General features: G+C 46.0%; 1 long non-coding RNA gene and 1 other non-coding gene across 2 annotated transcripts in view; one reads left to right on the forward strand and one right to left on the reverse strand.

The window, feature by feature from the left end:
- Positions 1–20501, reverse strand: part of LOC131920829 (uncharacterized) — a 95462-nt gene that overhangs the window by 7731 nt on the left and 67230 nt on the right. The gene's annotated exons all lie outside the window — the stretch shown is intronic.
- Positions 3477–3612, forward strand: LOC131921310 (small nucleolar RNA SNORA5). Its single transcript, XR_009381938.1, has one exon. It is a non-coding gene; the product is annotated as a small nucleolar RNA SNORA5 (small nucleolar RNA).

Raw genomic sequence — 20501 nt, forward strand, 5'->3', positions numbered from 1 at the left:
ACAATTAGATCATACACCGTTTATCCAATTGTATTTCTTCACAGCTGTCCATTCTTCCATCAATCCTATCATAAAATACACACATTTAGCTGTTTCTTCAGTATTTGTTCTCTTGTTAAGATTTGCAGAAGACTTACACTAAGTAAATCTGGATGCTTTCCTCTTGTGAATATATGTTTGCTAAAAGTATTTTAAAATTTAACGGGGGTGGGGGGGTGGCAGCGGTGGCGGTGGCGGTGGCCGCACACCTTTAATCCCAGCACTTGGGAGGCAGAGCCAGGCGAATACAGAGTGAGTGGGCTACAGAATGAGTTCCAGGAAAGTTGCAAAGCTACACAGAGAAACCCTGTCTCGAAAAACAAAACAAAAAACAAACAAACAAAATTATTCTTTGATCAGGTCACACATGTTGATCACATTCCTTCCTCATGACCCTCTTCTTCTGTGCTCCATCCTATGCCCTCTGGACCCTTTCTTCTATCTCACAAGCTCCTCCTGCTTCGATGTCAATTTTTTTGGTCTTTTTTAATGACTGTGTGAGTTTAATTAGTGTTGTTTGCATGAATGTGAATGTGGATTTGATTCACTGGAGCATGGGTAACTTACCAGTGACCACGTCACTGGAGAACGACTTTACATCCCTCAGCTGCCCTTCACTGCCAAGACCTCCTCTGCCAGGGGTGGTGCCCCGCCCCAAACACGTACTCATCTGTCTTATCTGATAGAGGTACCCACCATGAACCTAGCAATGGATAAGGAAAAGAAGTCTCCGCTCTTACAACCCCTTACAGTCCCACACTGCATTTTAGAATACTTATAATTTTTTTGAAGCAGCCACAAATAGATTGTCAAAACAAGAATTCAAACACGGAGGGGAAGGGGAGTCTACATGAGAGAATCTAGACTAAGAATATTTTCTAAAGTCCAGGTGAAATGTGGTGTCACGGCAGTTTTAGGTATCCACGGCTTCATAACTTCATCTTCTCTAGGAAAATAAAAGATACGTATGCTTAGCCTGAACTCTAAGGAGATTAGCAAAGTGAATCTCTACCCAGGGGAGAATGGCTGTTTCCCATGGATGCAGGAAGGAGAAGCTGTGATCTACGGATACACTTTGAGGTGCTCTACCTGTCACTCGATTGTGGCAGAGCTAAGAGTGTTTTCCAAACCCCAGGGTATGAGTGGCCCAAATACACAAATGCAGCTGGTCAGGGGTGGGGACTGAGCTCCTCCACGTCTCTTGAGAAACTGAGGCTGAGAGCACTGGTTCTCAATCCCAGGCACACATGAGAATCCCCCAGGCGCTGCTGCAAAGTGCCTTTGGACTTCACATACTCATCCTAGGAGTTTAGCTGAATAAGCAGATCCCAGGCAACACTCTTACTGCTGACCACCCCACAACCACATTTTAAGAACCACTGGCTTAGAACATCCCTCATGAACACGAGTAAGTGGTCCCTCGTGGGCTTTCCATAAAAGGCTGGGAGCCACAGACTTTAAGATAAACAAACCGAGATGGGTCTTCTGAGAATAGGCTGCAAGCTTAAATGAAGGAGAGATCCATTGTTTTAGATGATGAAGATAAGACCAGCTAACGGTTTCTGACATTTTCTCTGTACACCGAACATAATGTACATTATCTCACTTGGCATCTGGCCTGGGTACCAGAGTTGGTGTTTGATGTGTAGCGCAGAAGCCAGCTGTGTGCACGCCGAGAGTGTCAGGCTTCTGCAGGCTGCTGTGGATGGCGGGGCTACCTGTGTGCAAGGCCAGACTGTCTCACAGGAAACACCTTTAGATCTGGACAAGCAGTCACCAGAGACCCGAGTTCTGCCTCACAGAACCTGCAGGAAACGACTGAGAGACTGTGAGGGCAAGCGCTAACCATCGTCTCTCTCAACCACAGTAGAACCTGCGTATGAGGCAGTTTGCCAGCCCTGGAACACCCAGAAGCCCCTGAACACCTGGGACCCATCCTTGAGCAAGAGATGAACGTGATCTGGAGAGACATCTGGACAGAGACATTTCTAAAGTGTCCCCAGGCAGATTGGGAACAACTGGCTAAGGTTTGAGCCGAGGCCATATGAAGGGGAGACAAAACCCAGAGTTAACAAAACAGATCTTTAAGGGCTTGTTAAGTTTGTCCCTCACTAGTCTTCATTTCCTTTCTTCTCAAGACAGGGTTTCTCTGTGTGACACACACAACTGAAATCATTCCAAATCCAATGACAAGCATAATAAATGCCCTTTTCTAAACAGTAGATATGAAGGGATAGATTTCTTTTAGAAATTACAGTAACTAATTACAGTAACTATTATACATATTATAGGATGGTTATTATAATTTCCACAATAATAAAGAATATTTTGTACCTGGAAAGCTCTTCATGAATTTTCAAGTCCTTTATTATTAAATCTGTACAGTAAATGTTGCCTTGAGTTTAGAACTGTAATGCTAATACTTTAAATGTTACATAATAAAAATAGCCCGTTTAAAATTGGGTGTGGCCGGGTGGTGGTGGCGCACGCCTTTAATCCCAGCACTGGGAGGCAGAGGCAGGCAGATCTCTGTGAGTTCGAGGCCAGCCTGGTCTACAAAGTGAGTTCCAGGAAAGGCGCAAAACTACAGAGAAACCCTGTCTCGGAAAAAAAAAAAAAATTGGGTGTGGTGGCTAACACCCGTAATGACAGTAGTATTGCTATAAATTCATGGACAGCCTGCTCTAAATAGTAGGCCTGGACTACAAAGTCTTTTTTTTTTTAAGCTATTTAACTATTCAAATGTAAGGAGACTTAAAATACTTCTGAGTTTGAACCCCACACAGGTTTACCTGGTAAAAGCTCCTGTGGGCATGCCGAACGTTAGCAACCTGTCTTTATGGTTATAAAATCAGACTGATGATGATCAAGAGATGGAGAGGGGCTGGGTGTGGTGGTGCACACCTTTAAACCACCATCCAGGAAGCAGAGGAGGGCGGATCTCTGTGAGTTCGAGGCCAGCCAGAACTACATAGTGAAACCCTGTCTCAAGAGGAGAGAGAGATAGAGATAGAGATAGGGAGAAAGAGATGAGAGAGACAGAGAGACAGAAAGACACAGAGACAGAAAGACAGAGAGAGAAAGGCTCCCAGTGTATACAACAACCCTGTCTTAGATTCAGTAAAACCGAGAATGGGAGGTATTTGGAATTTGCTTGTTTCTGTCCCTCACAGACAGGATAAGACTGAGAAAACAGCACAAATATACTCCAGCAGATGATGACACAGCACTGGGTGCATTTGTGTTGTGTGTGGACAGACAGACACACGTTAAAGGAAAGACAGACTTTGTGAGTTCGAGGGCAGCCTGGTCTACAGAGCGAGTTCCAGGAAAGGCACAAAGCTACAGAGAGAAACCCTGTGTCCTGCCCCCCCCCGTCCCCCCCCCCCCCGCCGCCGCCGCCAAAAAAAAGAAAGAAAGACAGACAGACAGATGTGTGCAGTCAAGTCAAATTCAGTCCCTGTCCCGTCATGGCAGGAGCTGGCCCAGATGGCTGCCACCACAGATTCTGCTGCTCATGGGCCCTGGGTCCCCTGTCCTGGGACCTGGGGATAAGTTTGGCTGCAGACATTGTACTGTCGACACAGGAGTCCTTGGGGCAGACAAGAGGCAGGTCCTGTTCAGATGGACCTGTGTTGTTTCAACGCAGACCTAGTTGCTTTTTAAAAAGATTCAGAAGACTCTTGGTAGTTTTCTGATGGTTACTAAGCTGTCGGGGTGGGCGGTATTCAGCAGTAATGAGCTAAACAGCTCCAGGTCTTTCTTCTCTTTTCTTCGGGTCCAAAAAAAAAAAAAAAAAAAAAGACAGACTTAAATTAAAACAAGTAACTATGCCAGACAGCAAGCCTTTAATCCCAGCACTCAGGAGGCAGAGGCAGGCAGACCTCTGTGAGTTTGAGGCCAGCCTGGGCTACAGAGTGAGTTCCAGGATGCAGAGAAATCCTCTTGGGGGAAAAAAAAGTCACTACAATAAAAATCAGAACTTCAGATACAAAATCTCCACAAATAATCAAGCAAATGAAAATGACTAAAGCTTTCATAAATGTTTTAACTAGTAATCTTGAAATTAAACTCAGGAATTACTTTTTTTTTTCCCCCGAGACAGGGTTTCTCTGTGTTGTTTTGGTGCCTGTCCTGGATCTCACTCTGTAGACCAGGCTGGCCTCGAACTCACAGAGATCTGCCTGGCTGTGCCTCCCGAGTACTGGGATTAAAAGCCTGTGCCACCACTGCTTGGCAGGGAATTGCTTTTTTATAGTAATTTTAAAATTTATTTATTTATTCACATCATGCCTCCAGATCCCACCCATCTCCCGCCTCACCCCAAAATAAATCAAAATAAAATTTAAGAGAAAAAGAGGAAAAAGAAAAAAAAAGGAGGAAGAAGGAGAAAGTCATGGAAGCCGCAGTGTGACTCAGTAGGTCACACGGTAAACCCCTTTGTCCATCTTTACATGCAGGTGTTTATTGAAAAGAACCATTGCTCTGGTTTGGGTGCTGTGTGTCGTGGAGATCCTGCAGCCCTGGCTCCATGGGACTGATACACCCACTCCCAACCCCCCCACCCCGTGCCCCAGCAGATCACAGGTGGGTGGATGTCGGGTGGGTAAATACATAACCCTGGTTCTGGGACTGGGACTGGGTAGTTGCAGCCCACCAGCTCTCCCCTGTCTTCGCCACCAGTGTGAGCTCTCCAGCACTGCCCTGGCCAGTGTCACCCCTTGCAGTGATGACCTAGGGACGGGGCCAATTCTCTCGACTTCACATCCTCAGGGTCAGTTCTCCCACACCTACATTTTCAGGGCCAGCTCTGCTGTGCTGCCAATGACAGGTAAGGGGGCCACTCTCCCAAGTGCTGCAGCTGATGAGGGGCAGGGCCAGCTTTCTGGCTCTTATGACCTCAGGGCCAGCTCTCCCACCTGCCTCGGGCATTGATGAGGGAGTGCATCTCTCCCCAGCCCATGTTGCCTCAAGACAGATGAGTAATGGGGACAGCCCTCCCATGCTCACAACCTCAGAGCTGAGGAATTACTTTTTAAAAAATGTTTTTATTTGTTCTTCAAGAATTTCATACAATATATTTTGATCATATTCTTTCCTCTCCCCCATCTCCTCCCAGACTCTCCTCTACCTCCCTACCCACACAAGTTTATGTTCTTTCTCTCTCTTAAAGCAAGCAAACAGAGAAAAAACACGGAGTCCGACTTGTCTTTTGGACTACTCCTAGGAATTGCTTCTTAAGGAAGGACAGCAGACAATACTCGGTCCCTGAAAGCTAGTGTCTCCAGTGATAAACCTGTTATTGCCCCAGGTGAGAAGCTATCCCTACTCAGAGGTGTGAAGACCAGGGACATTCCTGCTACCCACCATCTGCCACAGGGCCATTGAGTTTTCCTTCTCTCCCAAAGGAAACCCTTTTCCCACCCCCAGTCACACCCAGCAGCTCCTGGCCGCCTAGCTGATGGGTCTGAGCACTTGGAACCTCTGAGGTAGACCTGCATCCCCAGAACAGAATATCATCAGTTCTGTTGATGGGCATGTGAGTGGTTTGCAGACTGAACAATTACAAATAATGCCTCTGCAACTGTATGTATATTGTTGCACATTCAGACTTCCTCGTCAAAAATCTACTCTCTAGGGCTGGAGAGATGGCTCAGCCGTTAAAGGCTAGGCTTACAACCAAAAAATCCACTCTCTAGCAGGAATCTTCAATGCAAATTCCTTTTCCCATTTGCTTAGAGAAAAAAATCTTATCTATTTGGTGCCTTTCTTTTTCTCATAACTTGCAAGCAATCCATTATCAAATCTCCTTAACTCTTCTGTTAAACTATGTCCAGAATATAACCGTCTCTGTTCCCTGCCCTGGTCTAAGAATCCTTTTCCTCTTCCCTGTACTATTTAGAGTGGCATCCTAACTTGTTTCACCCTTGTCTCTCACAGTTTATTCTCAGCAGAGCAGACAGAGAGACCCTGTTAAAATATGAGCCAGATCCTGTCATTCCCCAGGTTAGGCCATGCAGTGGCTTCCCGTCTTAAAGTCAATCAAACTCCAAACAGACTTCTCTGTTCCGTCCACCCACTTACATATTTCTTTGCTTGTGGAGACCGGGGAGGGGGGTGTTTACTACATTGCCAGGCTGATCTCAAACAGGCTGGTGGTAATCCTCTCACCCCATTTTCCGGAGTGGTAGGAACCCGGGATGTGCCAACACACGGCCCTCTTGTACTAGTCTGACCTCACCTTTGCTCTTTCCAGGCTCACCTTGCTCTTGGTTTAGTCACACTGGCCTGTGCACTGATCCCAAAGCTTGCCAGGCATATGACTGCCTGTGGCCTTTATACCTGCAGTTTTCTAGATAGAGAATGTTTCTCCTTATGCCTGAGTCTCTAGCCCCTCACCTTCAGGTCTTCATTGAAATGTCGCCTTCTCAAGGAGGCTTCCCTGGCCACTGTATTCTGCACCCTTTATTTTCCCTCTAGCATTTAACACTACCACCACACATGCGCACTCACGAGCACATATACACACCGTGCATGCACACACACTCAAGCAGACCTTGTTGTTACTTATCTGGTTTATGGTTTCTTTCCCCGATGGACTAAACAAGATCTGAAAGCAGGGCTTTGTCATTTTGGTTCTCTGGGTTTTCCTGACACTTGAAGTACACCTTGATTATAATACAAGCTCTGGAGATACTGGGTTATTGGATGAATCCATCCCTACTCAGAAATGAAAAAACTAAACAAATACCCTTGGAGAAAAGCAATTCTGAAGAAAATTCCCAAGAGCTCTTTGGCCTCCGAGGAACAGAATTTATTAGGAGAAGAAATAGTTTTGGTTCTCCCCTTCGTTTCTGAAGTAGTATTTAACAGACTGGCCATGCTGGCCTGGTAGTCCCTCCCACATGCTTAGTATGCCTTCCCAGGAACACAGAGGAGAACGCAAGTGGGTGCCTTGGGGGAGGGGAAAGTAAGAGAATGAGAGGACAAGAAAAGCAAAGGCCAGGACTCCCTGGAATACAAGGGCCCCAGAAACTGGGTTTGCCCTGGTCTCTTCTGCCTCAAGCAGGTCCTGGAGTGGACTCTTTGGCTGTCTCTGTTCTTGGAGTCTACGATCATGGTCACCTCTTATCCACAAAGTCCTCTGCCTGATTGCATCACTATGAACTTCTTCAAAGTTGTGACAGTGTCCTCATTAAAAATCTCCACCATGGGAGCTGGAAATGTGGCTCAGTTGGTACAGCAGTACTTTCCCAGCAGGCGCCAAGCCTGTATTCAATCCTGACACACCTAAACCACATGTGGAGATGCACGCCTGAAATCCTAACATGGGAGATGGAGGCGGAAAGACTATGAGTTCACCTTCAACTACACAGAAAGTTTGAGGAGCCTGGGCAACATGAGGTCCTGTCTCTAAGAAAGGTATGTGCAGGGTGGGGGTGGCAGGCACAGAGCCCCATGTTTGATACCAGTACCACATAAATGGATTTACAGTGATACATGCATATCATCCCTGGGAGATAGGGGCAAGAGAGTCAGGAGTTCCAGGTCACCCTGGGTGGCATAATGAATTTGAGTCAAGCTCACACAGCACCAAGGGCAGAAACCCTGATGGAAACCAAAGGCTACAGAACTCTCTCAGGCGCCAAGCCTTGTGCGGCAATCCCCGAGGTACCGAGCACTACTTGGGATGTGTGTAGGAGTTCCCTGTGGTGTGACCATCTGAGGCCCATTGTGGAGCACCGCTCAGACTGCCCTGGCACTGGGAATCTGAGAAGAACTCAGCAGTGAGGCCGGTGTCTAGGAGTCAGGGAGACTCTATGTAGAACCTAGCAGTCAAGCTAGTTGGTTTCCACATCTCACATCTCTGCTCACCTCTCTACCCCTCTACACTTACTCCTTTATTTTTTAAGATCTAGAACTCAAAAGGGGGAAAAAGGAGGGAAGGAAGGAAGGAAGATCTTTTTAAGGAATAAAATCTGGCCGGGCGGTGGTGGCGCACGTCTTTAATCCCAGCACTCGGGAGGCAGAGCCAGACAGATCTCTGTGAATTCGAGGCCAGCCTGGTCTACAGAGTGAGATCCAGGACAGGCACCAAAACTACACATGAGAAACCCTGTCTTGAAAAACCAAAAAGGAAAAGAAAAAAAGAAAAAGAAAGAAAGAAAATAGCAAATGCTCACATTCCTTACACTTTGGTATCAGAATAGTGGCATGTGGGAAGTCTGCCCCAGCCTGTGTTTAGCGCCTCTTCCCCTCCACGGCTCTGATCACATCACAGGGCTCTCCTGAACGTGCAGGCAGTTTGCGGCTCTGGTTGTACGGCTGCCCTCGGCCACCCTGGCTTTGAGTACATGCCAGGCAGGGGTACAGTCTACCCTCAGAAGGACTGACATGGCAGCCATGCCAAGAGGAGGCTGGTGCCGAGTGGGGACGCACGTTCTCAGAATGTGATCTGGAAGGACAGTGGGGGCTCTGGGTGGGGAGATGAAGCATGTACCTGTGGAGGGGCCCCAAAACAGCTTGACCACACAGCAGCCATGACAGGCTTAGGGGCCTAGACACAGCTTCTGTGACAGGCTTACTGGCACGCAACACCCAGATCCAGGAAAAGCCTTAAGCTGACACCACCCAGGGATGAAGAAGTACCTGACAACCCAAACATTCCAACCATTAGATAAAGTGGCCAGATGTCCTTGAGTCTAGCACACACCTATTTTTTGTTTTACAGATAACCCTAGACAATTGTCAGTAAATCAGGGTCCTAAACTCTGGAAATCCCCTCACCCCAACCTCTGCTATGATAAAAATCCCACCCTGCCTGAGCTCAGGGCTCTCTGCTCTTACCGCTGTGTCAGACAGACAGAGGGATCAAGCTCCAGAGCTTGAAATAAAGGCTCTTTGCTTTTATATGCGGGATCAGTCTCTGTGGGTTGTGGTCTTTTGGGGGTCCCCACAATCTGGGCATACCATTTGGGGGCTTGTTCGGGATCCCCCAAGCCCACTGGGACCAAGAGCCCGCAGAGCCTGAAGAGCCGGCTAGTATGTTTTCTGTGTGTCTGTGTCTACCTGTGTCTACTTTTGTGTTTTCTGTGGTGTTTACTTTGGTTCGGTTTCATTTGGATATCCTTTTGTAAATGGGCTTTTGGAATATCCTTTTGTAAGTGGGCCTTTAGGAGCCATTTGGATATCCTTTTGTAAGTGTCCAAAATTTGTAAGTACCTGCAGGTATTTAATTTGTATAGATGACATGGGTCACTCACATGGGACTGGTGTGAAGCTGGCGTCTTTTTGGTTTTGGTTTTTGTAAGGATTCGGTCCTTAATTACGTCATCAGCCTGCAACGGCGTCCCAGCCTAAAAAGCGGGTGGGCCCTCTGTGTGTCTCTCTCTTTCCTTTCCGCTCCTTCCTTCCATCTGCTCTCTTTCTCTCTCTCTCTCTCTCTCTCTCTCTCTCTCTCTCTCTCTCTCTCTCTCTCTCTCCCTCTCTCTCTCCCTCTCCCTCTCTCTCCCTCTCTCTCTCCCTCTCTCTCCCCCCTCCCAATAAAGCTCTAAAAAGGTAACCATGGCTCATGACTCCAGCACTCTCCTCCGCCAGCATGGCCGCTGCAGACGGTGGCCAGCCATGAGCAGCACGCTGATTTAACCAACAGTTTTGTCTCCAGGCACTAGGTGTGTTCTAAAAAGTTTTGTTGCCTTTCTGTTGGAATGTCCTACCTATATGAATGTGTAACTGTATGAGAAATGTGGTCACATGTATGTGTGTTTTATGCCTGGGCTTGTATGTGTGTTATGACTCCTAATGGAAGCTGTGCATGGACAGCCTTTGGGGCTGGATGGCCAGCATAAGGGACAGAGGGTCCTTTTGGTTGAGCTGGGGCAGACTGAAATGCTCCTGCCCCATTGCCTCCTTTCTCTCTGGCTGGCAGCAGGCCGGCCCAGGCAGTGGCTCATTGTTAGGGTGCAGTGTGACCTGGGTACACAGCAGGTTCGAGGCCAGTCCCTGTGCAGGAAGCCTCAGGGTAGAGGCTTCGTGGTACAGCACAGGCAGGAGCCAGCAGGGGCCTCAAGGAGCTCAGAGCATGGCTGAGCTGGGCGGGGGCTGGGGGAGAACTGCCCAGGTCAGAGGGCTCAGCTGCTTTCATGTACTTGAGAATCTGGGTTTGATAACAATCTGTTGTCTCCATGCTGTGTGCGATTCTGTCTCCCATGCTGATGGGTGGGGTTCCTAAGACCTGCCCTGGGGCTAAATCCTGATCAAGGTCTGGCTCCAAGAATGAAATGCCACTACCTATAGTTACTAAGCTACCAGGCTATGTTACAAGGCTAACCAACAGTTTCTTGTCTGTGGTACAGTGCTGATACAAATTTAGAGTTATTCTTGTAATGGTATATGAATGTCTTTCTGTTCTTGTTTAAAATATTGTAGCTTTATAGTATATTCTAGACTACTGAGGGGAATCACAAGAAAGATCTTGGTAAGCGTTTCTATGTTAAATAAAGAAAGAGAGGAATTTGTCTGAAATGAATGTCTGGACTGAGAGTACATGGGAGTTTATAGAAGGTCAGAAGGGGGTTCTTATGGAAGGTTGTAGAAGGGCAGAGGGAATGTGAACTATGTTCATTGTGGTTTCTTATACCTGCAAATACTGAATTTAAAAGTTAATTCTGGTTGGTTTTCATTTTAAAATTAGCTGATGATTCTGCAAACTGTTACATTAAAAATAGATGTGTATGTGTGTGTGTGTGTGTGTGTACATATATGTGACTTGGGTTTAACTATATGTATGAATGTAAGCTAGATTTAACTGTACGTATGTGTATGTAACTTGGATCCAACTGTGCACATGTGTGCAAGTAATTATTTAGAAAAACATGCTTTAAATGGTAACCAGGTGGCTTTCCTCCATCTTGGCTGGTGACCTTATGGGCAGCCACATGGATGGCAGCCATCTTTTCTAAGGTTATAGAGATCTATTCAGGTTAACAAAAGCTAACTTAGAAATTTACACCTAAGTACTTATGTCTTTACCAAGTATTCAACAGCAAGCTTCTAGAGAATTTAAATAGATGACTAAGGTATTTGATAAATAATGAAACTGCACCTCAATGCTTGCTCTGACAGCTAAATTTTGTAATTTAAGATTTGCTCATTACCATTTACTTATTACATAAAAATGGTTTTAAAGATATGAAGGGACCATAGGGAACAGCTGAGGTTTGCAAATATATGGCAGGACTAGAGTTCCAAAGAGTCCAGCTGCAATGGTGGACCTTAGCAGTTCTGGAAATGCCAGTGCCAGGTGATGATCACCAGAAGCACCAGCCATAATGAAATGGAACAGGCTATGTATATGCTGCCAAGGGTAGGGCCAAAGAAATCATCCACGCCTATAGATGTAATTCTAAATGGTCTTATTAAATAAGAAACACAGAGCCAAATAAAGTGTTAAAAGCCCAGAGGTCCAGCAGTAGCCAAGAGCTAAGACCAACTTATCTTACCACTTGCTGCTGTCCTTCCCCCTGAGAGGGAGACCTTCTTCCTGTGTCCTATCCTTTTATTGCCTTTCTGTTCTGCCTTCTCATTGGCTCTAAACCCAACCACATGACTTTCTCTTCACTGCCTGTCTATACAGACCTCTAGGTCTCTATGGATGGTACTGGGATTAAAGGCATGTGTCTCCATGCTGGCTATGTCCTTGAACACTCAGAGACTCTGCCTGCCATGTGGTTGGATTAGGGGCATGTGCTACCACTGTCAGACTTCTGCTAAATGGCTTGCTATTAGCTCTGATCTCCAGGCAACTTTATTTATTAACATACAAATAAAATCACATTTCAGCACAAATAAAATATCACCACACAATCCTCTAAGTAAAAGAACCAAAATGATTGTGAATGAATCCCAGATACTGAATTTTGGGATTGTTTGCACTATGGTGCTTGGTTTTACTTTATACAGATTTTGTGATGATGCCTCTTAAAATAAAAAAGGTACTTTATTTTTGATATTTCAGAAAGACATTTGAGAGATCTTATTCTTTTTAAGAACAGTTTTTAAAATATTTAAATTTATAAGGCTGTGGGACATTTTCAGTTTATAAAATGCTCTATGGGCTGGAGAGATGGCTCCGAGGTTAAGAGCACCCACTGTTCTTCCAGAGGTCCTGAGTTCAATTCCCAGCACCCACATGGTGACTGACAACCATCTGTAATGAGATCTGGCACCCTCTTCTGTGTACATAATAAGTAAATAAATCTTTAAAATAAAATGCTCTATATTGTTAATATTTGGACTTAAAATAAAAGGCTAAAAATTACAGTCACAGCCATAAGCACCAAATACCAGAAACTGGGATGTTCATTGCTTGTGATGCAGCAAGAAAATAACCTAAGCAGTCTGGCAAAGGGCTTGAAACAGCTCTGAGTCCATGAGTCTCAACCCTTTGGGGGCTGAAAAACCTTTTACAAGGGTAGCCGAGGACCACCTGTATGTCAGATGTTTGCATTGAGATTCAACAATGGCAAAACTGCAGTTACAAAATAGCATTGAGAAAGCTGAGAACCAGTGACTTGGAGACTGTTTCTCCTTACCCAAGGTACATTCAGGCTTAAGAATGTTGTCTAGCCTCCTTGTATTTGCTAAGTTTATTAAGCTTAAGCTATTTGAATAAACTTGAGTCATATAAATGTTTTATATTGATACTAAAAGGAACTTATGGCCCTTCCATTAACATGTGGATATTTTGTTTTGTTTTTTTTACTGAACCCATATTTGATGCTAGAAAAGCTTTAATTTAAAATCATTGTTTTTAAGGCTATTTATTGTAGACTGTTAAAGAACATTAAATCGTCATAAATAATCAAGTTTTTTTAATTGTAGTCGTGCTAAGTACTGATGTAATTAATTACAAGGATAAGCTTTACTCAGTCCCTTGCATATGTTTTCAGGGTGGAGCTTAAAATAAGTAACTAGAAACAAAGTTTGTCTATTCAGATATACCTGGACAGCCCTCATACTTTAGAGACCTGCAGAATATGGCATTTAAATGTTTTTTGAAATGGCCTCATTATGTGGCCCTGGCAGGCCTGGAATTTGCCTATGTGGAGCAGGCTGGCCTTGAACTTGCTCTCATTCTCCTGCTTCTGCCTCCTGAGTCCTGGATTGATGAGGTACATGTCACAGTCCCCAGATTTGTGGAAGTGGGAGTATTTTTATTCATTGGATTAATGTTACAGAGAACAAAAAGCATAACATCGGAAAGCAAATACAAAGAGATCTGTGAGATCCTTAAAAGAACTAGTCAACACTTTCTTCCAGGTCCACTTATTTTGATTGTCCAGAAATGTGGGCATGAGATAAATGGATAAGAAACTTATAAACTGTTGTGGCTTGCCTCACTGAAGTGGGCAGCAGAACTCTCTGACCTCTGACCCAGGAGCCCTCAGTGTCGCAGACACTACTGACTACCTCCATCCCACCTTTGGAACACCACGGTCTTCCCCACGCAGAGTCATCTTTGTGCAGCTCAAGGAGAGGTGCCCAAGAGACCAGCAGAGCCCTACCCCCAAGGCTGGCTGGGCTCCTTCCCTTGCCTCGGTCCTTTCCATCAGCTTTTAGCGCTGTAGTAGCTAAAATATGACGAACACAAACCTCTTTCTGCGCAGCCAGTGACTGCCCTGAAGCCCAGTCCCCTTTCCCATCCTTCAGGAAGATCATCAGTAGTTTGTTCCTCCATAACTGTCCACCCAGGAGACTCTCTCAAGTACTTCCCCACCCCCAACACACACACACACACACACACACACACACACACACACACACACACACACACAAAACCCACAACATGCTGAGATTCCTCCTCCTCCTCCTCCTCCTCCTCCTCCTCCTCCTCCTCCCTGGCTTTTCCTTTCACTTCCTCCTTGAAACAGGTTTAAATGTGAGCTTCACTGAAGCCCTAGTCCTGACCTTCCTCTCTTCCCTTTCTAGGTCTCTGCATGACCTCAGGCGTTGTTCCCACACCAGGAGGTCCTTCTATCTCTGTCTTCATATCTGCCCCGAGGGCTCCGGCCCATCTCTCATTTGCCAGTAACTTTGCTGCTCAGAGGACAAAGCACAAGAGTGGCTGGGAGGCTGGGGAGGCCACAAAGCTCCAGGGAGTCCAAATGTCCCCCTTGTAAGGATTCTGTCCTTGATTATGTCATCAGCCTGTGACGGCATCCCAGCCTAAAAAGCGGGTGGGCCCTCTGTGCGCCCCTTTCCCCCTTCTCTTTCCTTTCCACTCTCTCCTTCCGTCTGTCTTCTCTCTCTCTCCCCCCCAATAAAGCTCTAAAAAGGTAGCCACGGCTTATGATTTTTCCGACCAGCACTCTCCTCCGCCAGCATGGCTGCCACGGGCCAGCGGCCAGCCAGGAGCAGCGCACCATTTAACCAACACTGGTGCCGTTAAGTTTTTTTCTGTGTCACCCCCATCTTGTCAAACAAAAAGTTCCCAGCCACAGCCAAGAGGGATACATGTCTCCAGAGCAAAAGGATGACAGACAGCATCCCACAACACCTGTCTACCTCAGAAAACTCCCCTTCTCCATTCCCCCAGAGCCAACCGAAGTCCAAAAGTCAGCTGGAAGCAGTTTTTTAGAGGAACGATGCTCCTAGTCCCATCTACCTGCTTTTTTATAAAAAGCGAAAGTCTGGGATGTAAGTATTTGGTCTTTAATTGTGTCATCAGCCTGCGATGGTGTCGCAGCCTAAAAAGCAGGTGGGCCCTCTGTGCGTCTCTCTCTTCCCTTTCCACTCCTTCCTTCTGTCTGTCCTCTCTCTCTCCCTCTCTCTCTCACTCTAAAAAGGTAACCATGGCCTTTGATTCTTCCGATCAGCACTTTCCTCCACCGGCATGGCTGCTGCGGGCGGCGGCCAGCCATGAGCAGCATGTTTAACCAACACCCCTCACACACACTTCTGGGTCTGCACACCAGACTAAGCTCTGCCTCTGTGGGTGGGGTGCACAGCTAGGGTGAGGAGATCTGACTTGGGAGGGGAGTATCAGGAAGCCCAAGGGTGCCTGCAGACTCCCAGCTGTATTTACCAATTCATTTTTATTAGTATAAGTTTGATAAACTGATTCCTCACTGTGGTCTAGTTTATTTTCCATTGGTTCCAAATCAGCAGAGAGCAACTGTTTATACCTCAACCATTCCCCTCTCCGGAGCCCCACACATAGCCTACAAACCAGGAGAGCAGGAGGAACAGGCCCAGAGACACAGCTTTGGGGACTTGAGATGCTTCTGAGTGTCTGTAACTCTAGGCACAGACCACTGAAGTGAGACTGGTGTTGGAGAGTTTTAGGAAACCCAGGCCTTTGCAACCTCGGTCTACACAAGTCTCATAGACGTTAGCAATGGACAGATCCGAGCAGGTGTGCCCACTGCGGGGCTAGGTCGAGTCATTGCACCACTTAAACATTCCGTTTCCATGAGTGATTTCCGTAGGCACTCACAGTTGGGATACATTTTTGCTGTTCCCGCCATGTTGTCAGGGAAAAGGACAAGGAAAAGCAAGCAGCATGTGGGTCAGAGCCATGAGTCTCAAATTCCAAGATGCGTGAGAATTACTACTTACTAAAATGCTCTTTTCTGGGCTCCCCAATAACACTCCGTATTTCTAACAAGTTCTCAGGTGCTGCTGGTGCTGTCGGTCTGAGGGTCACTTGAGAAGCATAGGCTAGCATTTCTAGCCTTGGGTACACTAAACCAACTACCTCAAATTTCCTTCATTATAAATCATGTTGCACTGAATCCAGTTTTAAGGCCAAGAAGAAGGCATGGAGGAATCGACCTGAGTCCACAGGACTGACTTACAGATGCCTAGAATTACCCCCAAATCCCAACACTTAGATGAAACCGTTTGTAGATTTGTTTAAGGCCAGTCATAATTTTGATCAGAAATCCAGAGTTGGAGGTGTTATATCAATGAACAGACAGAAGACCAGGGAATTTGGTTTTTTTCAGGTGGTAGGCCATCCTCTTCGGCTTCATGAAGCAGTGAACCCAGAGACTAAAAGGGAAGAGGATTATGCCAGGGCATACTGTCTCTAGAAATCAAGAGAAGTTGGATGGCTGTAAAAACCTTGAACTTAGGGTCAGAATAAGAATAGTTGGAGAAAAAGAAATTTAAAAAAAAAGGCAGACTGATAATGGGGAAGGAGGAGAGAAGGCAGAAATCTGGGGTTCAGCAAAGGACACACTTTGCTCATCTGTAGCTGGTGTTAACTCTGATTGGCCAGCCCTAGGTCTTACTATACTGCTGAACAGAAAGAAGGGTTGCTTTTATGGGAAGGGTTTGGCTTGGTGTGGTGGCACAAACCCAGAATCCTGGTATTTAGGAGGTGGGGAGAGAGGTCAGGAGTGCAGTGCATTCTTGGCTACACGCTGCACCCCATGCCAGGCTATGTGAGACCCCGATTTCAAATACCCTTGGTCAGAAATTCTCCTATTTACAGTTACTGGAGAAATGTACAACTGAGCAAAGTGCTGAGAATAAGAGGCCTAAATATGACAGCTATATCAAGACCCCTCCCACCGAGACTCAGGGAACATCTTGGGAGAAGCATGAAGAATTCAAGAGCCAGAGGAAGGGGCAGTGAAATGAATGATAAACAGCGCTGGTTACCGCGTGGAAAGGTCCCGTTCACGACAGAACTCAGTATCAGTTTCAGAGCTTTATTAAGAGGAAGAGGGGTTGGTGGGGGGAGAAGAACCAGGCCTGGGAAAGGAGCATGTACAGAGCGGGGTGGGGTCTGTGTCCAGCTCTTTAAGGCACAAGTGGACCTACAGAGCTACACCACGCATGCAATGACTGCGTGACCATGCTGTGATCACGCAGTCACCAGCGCACACTGAATACGTAAGACCCAAGACCCTTTACTTAACTCCTAAACTGCGCATGTGAGGTCATGCAGCTGGAGTGAGGGCAGAATTCTAACAGGCAGCCCTCTGAAATCCTGTCTTCTAGACATGACATGGCTGCCACACCCAGGAGCTGACGTGACAGTGGTTACGGTCACCCACGTAAAATCAAATTAGCCAAAAATCCCAATATAGATTGGGGGAGGGGGTCTCCAGGTCCCACCCAGTACCAGGCTTTTTCTTTTAGGCCACCAACCAGCTCCCAAATCACGACACAGAGACTTATTAGTTATGAATGCTTGACCTAGCTTAGGCTCGTTTCTGGCCAGCTCTTTAAGTTAAATGAACCTGTTTCTCTTTATCCACCCTTTGCCTCGGGGCTTTTTACTTTTTGCTTCTGCATCTCTTTCTTTCACTGCTTCTCGTGCCTGGCTGGCAGCTGCCTGGCTCCTTGCCCTGGGCATGTCCCTCTCTTTCTCTCTCATTCTCTCCTCTCTTCTCAAGATTTATTCTCTCTGCCTGCCAGCCCCACCCATTCTCCTGCCTAGCTATTGGCTGTTCATCTTTTTATTAGACCAATCAGGTACCTTAAGTAGGCAAGACAAAACAAATGCAACATAAACAAAATAACACACCTTTACACAGCTACAGTAATATTCTGCAACATAAGTCAATGTATCCACATCTTTGCCTAGTTAAAATAATACTCCACAAGACCATTCCTTACTGAGGAGTTATTGACAACAGATAACTGCTGGGAAATGGAGACTCATTCTTTTTGTTTTGTCTGTTTTTTTTCGAGACAGGGTTTCACTATATAGCCCTGGTTGTCCTAGAACTCGCTTTGTAGACGAGGCTGGTCTCACACTCACAGAGATCCACCTGCCCCTGCCTCCTGAGTGCTGGAATTAAAGGCAGATGCCACCACCTTCAAAAAAGACTCAGTGCTTTTTAGGGTATGGCTACTAGTCAGCTTCCTATGCTCCAGTGAACGACCCTAAACCCATAGGCAGCACTAATTGGACTTACTTATTTTAGAAAAGAGACATAAAGTTGGGAGGGGAGCATTCTGAGGACATATGGAGGGAGTTAGAGAGGAGAAATTGGGGATAGATATTATTATATTTCATTGTTATATGTATGAAATTCTCAAAAATAAAAAAATATATATATGAAGGAAGGAAGGACAAGTTTTTCTCACAGAGGCCAGACTGATCAATATGAAAGGAGATGGGAGATATACTTTGGCCCAACCACTCTTCAATAAAGGATTAAAAACTCCTTAGTTTTAGTTACTGTACATAAACAAGGCTGATGTCCAAAGAACTCTGAGGGAGGAGATATTTCAGAGAACAGACTGGAATCATCTATACAGCCTCTCCACCCTCAACCAGGGAGTACAGTTCCAGGAAACTCTTGAGAGGTGACCTTTGCAAAGGTCAGATGAGAAGCCAATAGTAAGTTTAACTGGGGAACCACCTGCTGTGGAATAATCCTCTTGTACACTGTAAAGATTTGTCACTTAATTAGTTTAATAAAATGTTGATTGGCCAGTAGCCAGGCAGGAAGTATAGGCAGGGCAACCAAACAAAGGATGATGGGAAGGAGAAGGGTGGAGTCAGGAGAGACACCAACCAGATGACAAGCAAGCAGAACATGTAACAAGCCATGAACCACGTGGCAAAGCCTGAATAGAAATATGGGTTAATTTAAGTGTAAGAGCTAGTTAGCAGTAAGCCTGAGCTATTGGCCAAGCATTTTGTAATTAATATAAGCTTTTGTGTATTTACTTGGGACTGGGCAGTCAGTACAGGAAATGTCCATCTACAATCACCCTTTAAGGACTGGAAATTATACCAGGGAGTCACACAACTGTGGAGAGATTGCTCGTGTGGGGCATGATCTGGAAAGATGAGCAAAAAATGCTCCTAGTGTTGGTTAAGCGGCGGCCATGCCAACAGAGGAGAGTGCTGGAGGGGAGTCACGAGCCATAGTTACCTTTCTAGAGCTTTATTGGGAGAGAGAGGGAGAGAGAGAGGGAGGGAGGGAGAGTGAGAGAGAGAGAGAGAGAGAGAGAGAGAGAGAGAGAGAGAGAGAGAGAGAGAGAGAAGGAGAGAACGCACAGAGAGCATGCCTGCTTTTTAGGCTGGGACGCTGTCGCAGGCTAGTGACGTAATTAAGGACAGAATCCTTACATCTAGGGTTACCAGTGACTTTCTGCATTGGGTGAGGGGGCATCCATTTTCACAGGAATGCAGACGTGGTAGATACCCCAAGGGAGAAGGATTTTCACATACAGGAGGATAAGAAGAGCTTCAGACAAGCAGCTGTAAACAGAGCCCAGGCCTGGTTAGCTGTCAGCCAATGGGGCAACACTATCCAAGAAGAGTAAAGTGTATGATTTGCTTCAGGATCCTTCCTCTTTGCTCACTGTGGTAGACCAGACCCTACGGGATGTATGTCATCAATCAGAAAAACAGTCGTCTTGACTCCAAAGCAAAATGAAATTAAGAAGAGAACAATGAGCCCTGTCAGCTGACGTGTGATGAGGGAAGAAACAACAAAGCTACAGAAGCAAGGGAGAGTGCTAGAGTCTTGGCTGAGTCTCAGAAAAATGATGCGCAACAGCAGACACATGGATGACCCATGGAATGCTCCACCTCCCCTAGGACAGGAAATTTCCCGCTGCCTGCAACGTGGTTTTAATACCAAGCAGAGGAAGACAAAGACTGTGGATCCACACATGGCAAAAGTACTGTCCTCACTAAGACCCAGAGAAGAACTCAAAACTGCGTCCTTGACAAACATGTACAAGGAGCCTTCCATACACCAGGGAGTGTTCCAGGTGTGTAGAGGGCATAAGGTCCTTGTGTTCACAGATAAGCACCATGGAAACAAGAAATGCTAAACTCTCAGGATTATCTCCTCAATGGAAGAGATGTATATCTGTTTTCCACAGAAGGCTGAAGTGAAGGCTGGGAGTGAATGTTAGTTAATAGCCTGGTGATCTGTGCTATCTATAGGGACAGCCACACCTGAGTCCTCCAGACTATTATGTTTATCCCAGGCTCTTCCTCCTAGACCTTTACCTTAAGCTTTCTTTCTCAATCAGTAGAACCTGTCCTAGGGAAGATGTCATATGTGCTTGTAGCTTGGTGACTCTATGATGACTTAGACCACACCAGATCTCCCCTTAGGTCCTTAAGCTCTTATGGAAGAGGTCACATGTACTTTGGAGAAGAGTTTCAATGTAGTCATTATTAAGCTTTATTGAAGTAATTGATACCAGGAAACTTTTTTCCAAAGTTGTGCTGATTAGTTGTACGGGGCCAGACTCTAGAAGTTTGAACCAACACCACCTACTGAGTTGTGTTGAGCTGGATTTCCTTCTTGCCTCACAAGGATCGTTATTCTGCTGGCCAGGGCATTTGCCAGAATCCCCGCACAGGTGTAGATGTAAAGGTCTTATTAAATAAGAAACACAGAGCCAAATAAAGTGTTAAAATCCCAAGAGGTCAGAGCAGTAGCTAAGAGGTGAGACTAAAACCCTTTCTTACC

This window comes from Peromyscus eremicus, chromosome 10, assembly GCF_949786415.1.
Source record: "Peromyscus eremicus chromosome 10, PerEre_H2_v1, whole genome shotgun sequence".
Taxonomy (NCBI): Eukaryota; Metazoa; Chordata; class Mammalia; order Rodentia; family Cricetidae; genus Peromyscus; species Peromyscus eremicus.